Raw genomic sequence first — 9,549 nt, forward strand, 5'->3', positions numbered from 1 at the left:
TCTCCTTTCTTCAAATCTCTAGCACCTTTTCCTCATCCTCACTTTCCACTGAAGGTCTTCCTTACTATTTAAATGAGAGAAATAAAAGCATCAAAAAGTGAACTTTCCACAGAGGCCTACAAGCACATTTAGCCATCTATCATCATCTTTAACCACAGATTCTGCTTTCCTTCCAATCATGGTAGATTAACTGATTAACTGTGAATGCTCTTAAATAAGGTCAACACTCCAGATGGACACTAGATCCCATCTCTTCTTGTTTACTCAAGAACATAGTTCCAACAGTTTTTCCCTGTCTCTCTTAAAACATCAATTTTATCCTCTCCACTGGGCCATTGTCATTAGGAAATAAATATTTCATTATTTCTCTCATCCTAAAATTTCTTGTTCCCTCTTCCCACTCCAGCTATCTACTACTCTTCTTTATAGTAAAACTCAAAAGGATTGTCTACAATTTCTGTTTTTAATGCCTCTTCTCCCATTCTTTTTTAAACTTACTCCAATGAGGTATTTTTTTTCCCACTATGCCACAGAAATTGTTCTTGTCATGGTCATTGTTAAATCTAGCAGACAATTTTTTTTAAAAGATCTTATTTATTTATTTGACAGAGAGAGATTGAGAGAGAGAGAGCACAAGCAGGGAGCATCAGGCAGAGGGAGAGGGAGAAGCAGGCTTCCCATAGAGCAGGGAGCCTGATGCAGGGCTTGATCCCAGGACTCTGGGATCATGACCTGAGCTGAAGGCAGACACTTAACTGACCAAGAGCCCCAAGCACAGCAGACAATTTTCAATACCAATTTTACTTAGTCAATCAGTGGCATTTGTTACAGTTGACCACTTTCTTCTCTTGGAAACATTTCTTGTATACCCCAATAGCATGCTGTCATGGTTTTCCTGTAACCTCACTAGGCACTTTTCAACAACTTTTACTGTTTATTTTTTCAATACCCAACCTCTTAGGACCCCCTCAAGTGTAGTCCTTGGAAATAGTTTCTTCTCTGGCTATATTCACTCTTTTGGTGGTCGCGTCAACTCATGGCTTTAGATATACGCCATATGCTGACAAATTCCAAATTTCTATCTCCAGCTTTAGCCTTTCCCCTAGACTCCAGGATGGTATAAGCAACTTCCTATTTAATATTTCCACTAAAAGACTTCTCAAATTTTGTACTTCCAAAACTAAACTAATTTCCCTCTGCAAATCTGTACCACCCATAGTCTTCCCCATCTCACTTAATAACTCACACTTCTCTTGTTAAATTTAAATACCTTGCCTGTTTCTTATATACTCCCTCTCATCCATCAGGAAATCTTGTTGCCTGTATGTTCAAAATACATCCAGACTCTCACCACCTCCCTGGTCTGAACCATCACTAATCACCTGGATTATTGCAATCACTTCCTAAGAGAGCTCCCTATTTATGCCTTGCCCCTTACAGTCCTTTTTCAACATAATAACCAGGGTAGTCCTGTTAAAATAGAAGTCAGAGGGGTACCTGGGTGGCTCAGATTGTTAAGGGTCTGCCTTCGGCTCAGGTCATGATCCCAGGGTCCTGGGATTGAGCCCCACATCAGGCTCCTGGCTCGGCGGGGAGCCTGCTTCTCCCTCTCCCTCTGCCTCTCCCCCTGCTCGTGCTCTCTCTCTCTCTGTATCTCTGCGTCTCAAATGAATAAATGAAATCTTTAACAAAATAAAATAAAATAGAAGTCAGAATTAAAGCTTATGTTCTTCTGATGACCTATAGGGCCTAAGTGCCAATTACTACCTAAACCCCTTCTACTACTATCTTCCTAATTTGCTCCTTCTGTTCCAGACACATTGGCCTCCTTCCTTTCCTCATTATCTCCAGGCATGCTCCTGCCTCAGGGCTTTTGCATCAGCTTTTCTGTCTAAGGTACTCTCTTCCCAACTGTATTCATAGTTCACTCTCTCTACTCCTTTAAATCCTACTTAACTATCATCTTCCCAATAAAGCCCACCTTGACTTCCTCATCTAAAATTAGAACGACTTCTGATCCCTCTTAACCTGCTGTGTTTTGTTTCATATCATTTGCTACCTTCTAACTTACTATTTAATATACATACTTACTGTGTTTATCGTTTACAGCTTTTCTTCTCTCACTAGAATGTAAACTGCACAAAAGCATGGACTTTTGTCTGTTTTGTTCACTGATGAATCTCTAGTACCTAGAACAATGTCTGCTACCTAATAAACACTAATAAATACACTTAAATGTTGAAGTATCATTTGCCTTGACATAGAAGGCACCTTCTAGTTCGTGTCTCAATAATAACATATCAGACTTCATTGAATGTTAGTGGCCATAATATGAATAGTACCAATGGAGGCTTCAATTTTTATTAAAATTCTTAGTCTTATTACTATTAGGCTCGAAATAATTTATTTCAAGCTTTGGTCTTCTGGGTCTAACTAATTTGTCTGAGAGGTATATACTGGAAATAAATGTTTAACAGTTAACCCTGCTAACGAGTTTTTATCTGGGAGGCTTATATATTACAGTGATTCATTCATTACCAGAACAAATCAGGCTATTTGAGTTGTGCTTTTAAAGGTTCTCTACACAATTCAGGTCCAACTATATTGAAACTGACAACACAAATATATTTCGCAACTCTATAACAGCCCAGCTCCCTGATTCACTACTTGCTAGAATTCCTACACAGAAATATGTTCAATTTACATTTACGGTTAGTGTCAGAACATTCCTAATTCAGCAGTGTGAGAAAGTTATAATGAAAAATTAATTCCATAAATTATTTATTCCTGGATGGAAAATGTAAGCTTGCACTTGAAAGCATATAATCAATAAAAAATATATATTTCATAAACCTCGCAATGCCATATTTCCACATTAGTTGTAGAATGACAAGCTGTTATGAGACAGTATGAAGAATAGCTTAGTGTTGCTGTGAGACCCTCTAATCTGCTTAGTGGCTTGAATGCTTTGATAATCAATGTACTTCAATATTTTCCCTTTTAGTCAATTGCAAATATTGAACAATTGCAAATATTGAACAAGCATTCTCTTTTGAGGCTCTACTCCATGTTCTTTTTGTTATCTGCTTCATTCCCGACATTCTGACCTTGATGCTATAAACTGTCAAAAGGAAACACACACACACACAAAGACTAAGAAAAATGTAGAGGAAATCTGATGAAAGAAAGTGGCTGTTTTCAAATCTAATCTTTCATCAATTTTCTTTGATACAGGAACTGATATTGTACTATATTCTTAAATCTCACCATGTATATAAATTCTTATTTTTTAAATGATTGGATTTAAACAATTCATTGTACTGAAAACAACAGGCTCAACTTAATTAGCTGTATGTTTTATTTATTTATTTTTTAAGATTTTATTTATTCATTTGAGATAGAGACAGAGAGAGCACAAGCAGGGTGAGAGGCAGAAGGAGAAGGAGAAGCAAGCTCCCCGCTGAGCTGAGAGCTGGACGCGGGCTTGATCCCAGGACCTGGAGATCATGACCTGAGCCGAAGGCAGATGCTTAACCGTCTGAGCCACCCAGGCGCCCCTAAACTGTGTTTTAAAAATAGCTGGTTGTTTGGCTTCAAAAGCTTTTCTGTTTCCAAATAGGTTTGGGTATGCATGTATATGGGTTTAGAAAATCAAAGCAAAACATATTCAGTTCTTTTTTAAAAGATTTTATTTATTTATTTGTTTGATAGAGGGACAGCGAGAGAGGGAACACAAGCAGGAGGAGTGGGAGAGGGAGAAGCAGGCTTTCTGTGGAGCAGGGAGCCCAATGCATGGCTCGATCCCAGGACCCTGGGATCATGACCTGAGCTGAAGGCAGATGCTTAACGACTGAGCCACCCAGGCACCCTTTATTCGGTTCTTTATTCAGGCACTAAGAAAGAATTTTTGCACTTTCCCACCACACTGGTTCTGTTCATCCTCTTTGACTTAAATCTCTCCTGGTTCTCAGCTGACTCTCAATGGTAATCCCTTGTGCTTTAGCGACTTTCAGTTTAATGTGATTATTGAGCATAATTGTAATTTAATGGTGGATTCCTCAAAATTTTGACATTTCGACAGATTCTTGTTTTTGGCAAGGGAAACTGCCTTCAGTTCTCAGTCATAATGTAAAAGCAACTAAGATGAAAACTCAACACACCAGCAAAAACTAGATCTGAGAACATAAAAATAGCTGAATTTAAGGTAATTTTGAACTGTATAAAGAAATTTCTACACTTCAAAGCATAGTCAAGTTTTACCATATGAAAAAGCATAAAAAATACATAATATTTATCTCTGCCCCTCATCAGATCAAGGGTGTGCACCAACTAAAAATTTTGTGGTTATCACTTTACCAGGTATGTACCTCTTTTTGAGGCAGCCAGAGTTCTTTTTTTTTTTTAATTGAAGTATAGCTGACATTAAATATTATGTTAGTTTCAGGTCTATAACATACTGATTTGACAATTATATATATTACAAAATGCTCACCACAATAAGTGTAATTACCATCTGTCAACATACAAAGTTATTATAATATTACTGACTACATTCCTTATGCTGTACTTTACATCCCCATGACTTACTTATTTTATAACTAGAAGTTTGTATCTCTTAATCCTCTTTTCCTATTCCACCCATCCCCACAAACCCCTCCCCTCTGGTAACCACCAGTTTGTTCTCTGTATTTCTGAGTTTCGGAGTCTGGTTTTTTGGTTTTTATTTGTTCATTTGTTTTTTAGATTCCATATATAAGTGAAATCATATGCTATTTGTCTATTTCTGTCTGACTTATTTCACTTAGCATAATATACTCTGGCTCCATCCATATTATTGCAAATGGAAGAATTTCATTTTTTATGGCTGAGTAATATTCCATAGTGTGTGTGTGTACACATACATACTGTATATGTATATAATATACATATATTGAATTTTATATATATAAATATATTCATCACATATTTTCAATATGAATATATATTCATATATACATATATTCATATATACATATATTCAATATATTTGCTTCTTCCTTATCTGTTATATATATCACTGATATATATATCACTTCTTTATCTGTCCCTCTATTGATGGACACTTAGGTCACTTCCATATCTTCGCCATTGTAAATAATGCTGCAATGAACATAGAGGTGCATGTATTTTTTTGAATTAGTGTTTTTGTTTTCTTCTGGTATATACCCAGCAGTAGAATTACTGAATCATATGACTGTTTTTTTTTTTTTTTAATTTTGAGCAACTTCCATATTGTGTGGCTGCATGAATTCACATTCCCACCAACAGTGCATTAGGGTTTCCTTTTCTCCACTCCACATCCTTGCCAACACTTGTTATTTCTTGTCTTTTTGATACTGGCCATTCTGACTGGTGTGAGGTAATAACTCATTGTGGTTTTGATTTGCATTTCCATTCTGGCTAGTGCTGTTGATCATCTTTTCATGTGTCTATTAGCCATCTGTATGTCTTTTGTGGAAAAAGGACTATTCAGAGCCCCTACTCATTTTTTCCCTTTATTTATTTATTAATTTTTAGAATTGTTAAAAAATTTTATTGTGATAAAATATACATAAGATTTATCATTTTAACCATTTTTAAGTGTACATTAATTACATTCACACTGTTGCTCAGTTATCACCACCAACCATCTCTAGAGTTTTTCATCTCTATAATGGAAACTCTGTACCCATTAAACAATAACTACCCATGACCCCTTCAATCCAGCCCTTGGCAACCACCATTTTACTTTCTGTCTTTATGAATCTAGGGACCTCCTATATGTGGAATCATATGGGCCTTTTATTTATTTATTTATTTATTTATTTATTTTTAAAGATTTGATTTATTTATTTGAGAGAGAGAGTGAGAGAGAGCACATGAGAGAGGGGAGGGCCAGAGGGAGAAGCAGACTCCCTGCCGAGCAGGGAGCCTGATGCGGGACTCGATCCCGGGACTCCAGGATCATGACCTGAGCCGAAGGCAGTCGCTTAACCAACTGAGCCACCCAGGCGCCCCATACGGGCCTTTTATGACTGGCTTATTTCCCTCAGCATAATGTCTTCAGGGTTCATCCACATTGTAGCATGTGTCAGGATGTCCTTCCTTTTTTTAAAAATATTTTTTAATTTAAATTCAATTAATTGAATATAATGTATTATTGGTTTCAGAGGTACAGGCCTGTGATTCATCAGTCTTATATAATAATACCCCATGTTACTTATATCACATGCCCTCCTTAATGTCCATCACCCAATTATCCCATCCCTCCACTCCCGTCCCCTCCAGCAACCCTCAGTTTGTTTCCTATAATTAAGAGTCTCTTATGGTTTGTCTCCCCCTCTGGTTTCATCTTGTTTTATTTTTTCCTATCTTCCCCTATGATCCTCTGTTTTGTTTCATAAATTCTACATATCAGTGAGATCATATGATAATTGTCTTTCTCTGTTTGACTTATTTCACTTAGCATAATACCTTTTAGTTCCGGGATGCCTGGGTGGCTCAGTTGGTTAGGTGTCTGCCTTCGGCTCAGGTCATGATCCCGGGGTTCTGGGATCGAGTCCCACATCAGGCTCCTTGCTCGGTGGGGAGTCTCCTTCTTCCTCTCCCTCTGCCTGACACTCTCCCAGCTTGTACTCTCTCTCTGTCAAATAGATAAATAAAATCTTAAAAAAAAAAATACCCTCTAGTTCCATCCACATTTGTTGCAAATGGCAAGATTTTTTTTTTGATGGCTGTGTAATATTCCATTGTGTATATATATATACACAATGGAATATTAGTACCACATCTTCTTTATCTATTCACCTGTCGATGGACATTAGGGCTCTTTCCATAGTTTGGCTATTGTGGACATTGTTGCTATAACATTGGGGTGCAGGTGTCCCTTCGGAACACTACATTTGTATCTTTGGGGTACATACCCAGTAGTGCAATTGTGGGGTCATAAGGTAGCTCTATTTTCAACTTTTTGAGGAACCTCCATACTGTTTTCCAGAGTGGCTGCACCAGCTTGCATTCCCACCCACAGTGTAGGAGGGTTTCCCTTTCTCCGCATCCTTGCCAACATCTGTCATTTCCTGACTTGTTAATTTTACCCATTCTGACTGGTGTAAGGTGATATCTCATTGTGGTTTTGATTTGTATTTCCCTGTTGCCGAGTGATGTTGAGCATTTTTAAATGTGTCTGTTGGTCATTTGAATGTCTTCTTTAGAGAAATGTCTGTTCATGTCTTCTATTTCTTGATTGGATTAGTTGTGTGTTGAATTTGATAAGTTCTTTATAAATTTTAGATATTAGCCCTTTAGCTGATAAGACATTTGCAAAAATCTTCTCCCATTCTGTCAGTTGTCTATTGGTTTTGTTGACTGTTTCCTTTGCTGTGCAAAAGCTTTTTAGCTTGATGAAGCCCCAATAGTTCATTTTTGCCTTTGTTTCCCTTGCCTTTGGTGATGTGTCTAGCAAGAAGTTGCTGCAGCTGAGGTCAAAGAGGTTGCTTCCTGTGTTCTCCTCAAGGATTTTGATGGATTCCTGTCTCACATTTAGATCTTTCATCCATTTTGAGTCTATTTTTGTGTATGGTGTAAGAAAGAGGTCCAGTTTCATTTTTCTGCATGTGATTGTCCAATTTTCCCAAACCATTTGTTGAAGAGACTGTCTTTGTTCATTGGATATTCTTTCCTGCTTTGTCAAAGATTAGTTGACCATAGAGTTGAGGGGCCATTTCTGGGCTCTCTATTCTGTTCCATTGATCTATTTGTTTTTGTGCCAGTACCATAATGTCTTGATGATTATAGCTTTGTAATAGAGCTTGAAGTCTGGAATTGTGATGCCACCAGTTTTGGTTTTCTTTTTCAACATTCTTTTGGCTATTTGGGGTCTTTTCTGGTTTCATACAAATTTTAGGATTATTTGTTCCAGCTCTGTGAAAAAAGTTGATGGTATTTTGATAGGGATTGCCTTGAATGTGTCGATTGCTCTAGGTAGCATAGACACTTTAACAGTATTTGTTCTTTCAATCCATGAGCTGGCAGGTTTTTCCATTTCTTTGTGTCTTCCTCAATTTTTTTCATGAGTCTTCTATACTTATCTGAGTACAGATCCTTTGCCTCTTTGGTTAGATTTATCCCTAGGTATCTTATTGTTTTTGGTGGAATTGTAAATGGGATTGACTCCTTAATTTCTCTTTCTTCTGTCTCATTGTTAGTGTATAGGAATGCAACTGATCTCTGTGCATTGATTTTATAGCCTAACATTTTGCTGAATTCCTGTTTGGGTTCTAGCAATTTTGGAGTGGAATCTTTTGGGTTTTCTACATAAAGTATCATATCATCTGCAAAGAATGAGAGTTTTTGACTTCTTCTTTGCCAATTTGGATGCCTTTTATTTCTTTTTGTTGTCTGATTGCTGAGGCTAGGACTTCTAGTACTATGTTGAATAGCAGTGGTGATAGTGGACATCCCTGCCGCATTCCTGACCTTAGGGGAAAAGTCTGTTTTTCCCCACCGAGAATGTTATTTGCCATGGGCTTTTTGTATATGGCTTTTATGATATTGAGGTATGTTCCCTCCATCCCTACACCGTAATGAGTTTTAATCAAGAAAGGATGCTGTACTTTGTCAAATGCTTTTTCTGCATCTATTGAGAGGATGATATGGTTCTTGTCCTTTCTTTTATTAATGTAGTGTATCACATTGATTGATTGAACCACCCTTGCAGCCCAGGAATAAATCCCACTTGGTTGTGGTGAATGATCCTTTCAATGTACTGCTGGATCCTACTGGCTAGTATCTTGGTGAGAATTTTTGCATTCATGTTCATTGGGTATATTGGTCTGTAATTCTCCTTTTTGTTGGGGCCTTTGGTTTTGGGATCAAGGTAATGCTGGCCTCATAGAAAGAGTTTGGAAGTTTCCCTTTCATTTCCATTGTTTGAAATAGCTTCAGAAGAATAGGTATTAATTATTCTTTAAATGTTGGGTAGAATTCTCTTAGGAGGCCTTCTGGCCCTGGTTTCTTGTTTGTTGGGAGATTTTGATTACTGCTTCAATTTCCTTACTGGTTATATGTCTATTCAGGTTTTCTATTTCTTCCTGGTTCAGTTTTGGTAGTTTATACTTCTCTAGGAATGCATCCATTTTTTCCAGATTGCCTACTTTGTTGGTATAGAGTTGCTCATAATAGTTCTTTTAATTGCTTGTATTTCTTCAGTGTTGGTTGTGATCTTTCCTCTTTCATTCATGATCTTATTTATTTGGGTCCTTTTTCTTTTCTTTTTGATAAGTCTGGCCAGAGGTTTATCAATCTTATTAATTATTTTAAAGCACTAGTTCCTAGTTTTGTTGATCAGTTCTACTGTTCCTTTGGTTTCTATTTCATTGATTTCTGCTCTAATCTTTATTAAATCCCTTCTCCTGCTAGTTTAGGCTTTATTTACTGTTCTTTCTCCAGCTCCTTTAGGTGTAAGGTTAGGTTGTGTATTTGAGACCTTTCTTGTTTCTTGAGAAAGTCTTTTATTGCTATATACTTCCC

The sequence above is a fragment of the Mirounga angustirostris genome, unplaced genomic scaffold (assembly GCF_029215605.1).
Source record: "Mirounga angustirostris isolate CCGP_5_RB_7025 unplaced genomic scaffold, mMirAng1.0.hap1 SCAF_4, whole genome shotgun sequence".
Classification (NCBI taxonomy): Eukaryota; Metazoa; Chordata; class Mammalia; order Carnivora; family Phocidae; genus Mirounga; species Mirounga angustirostris.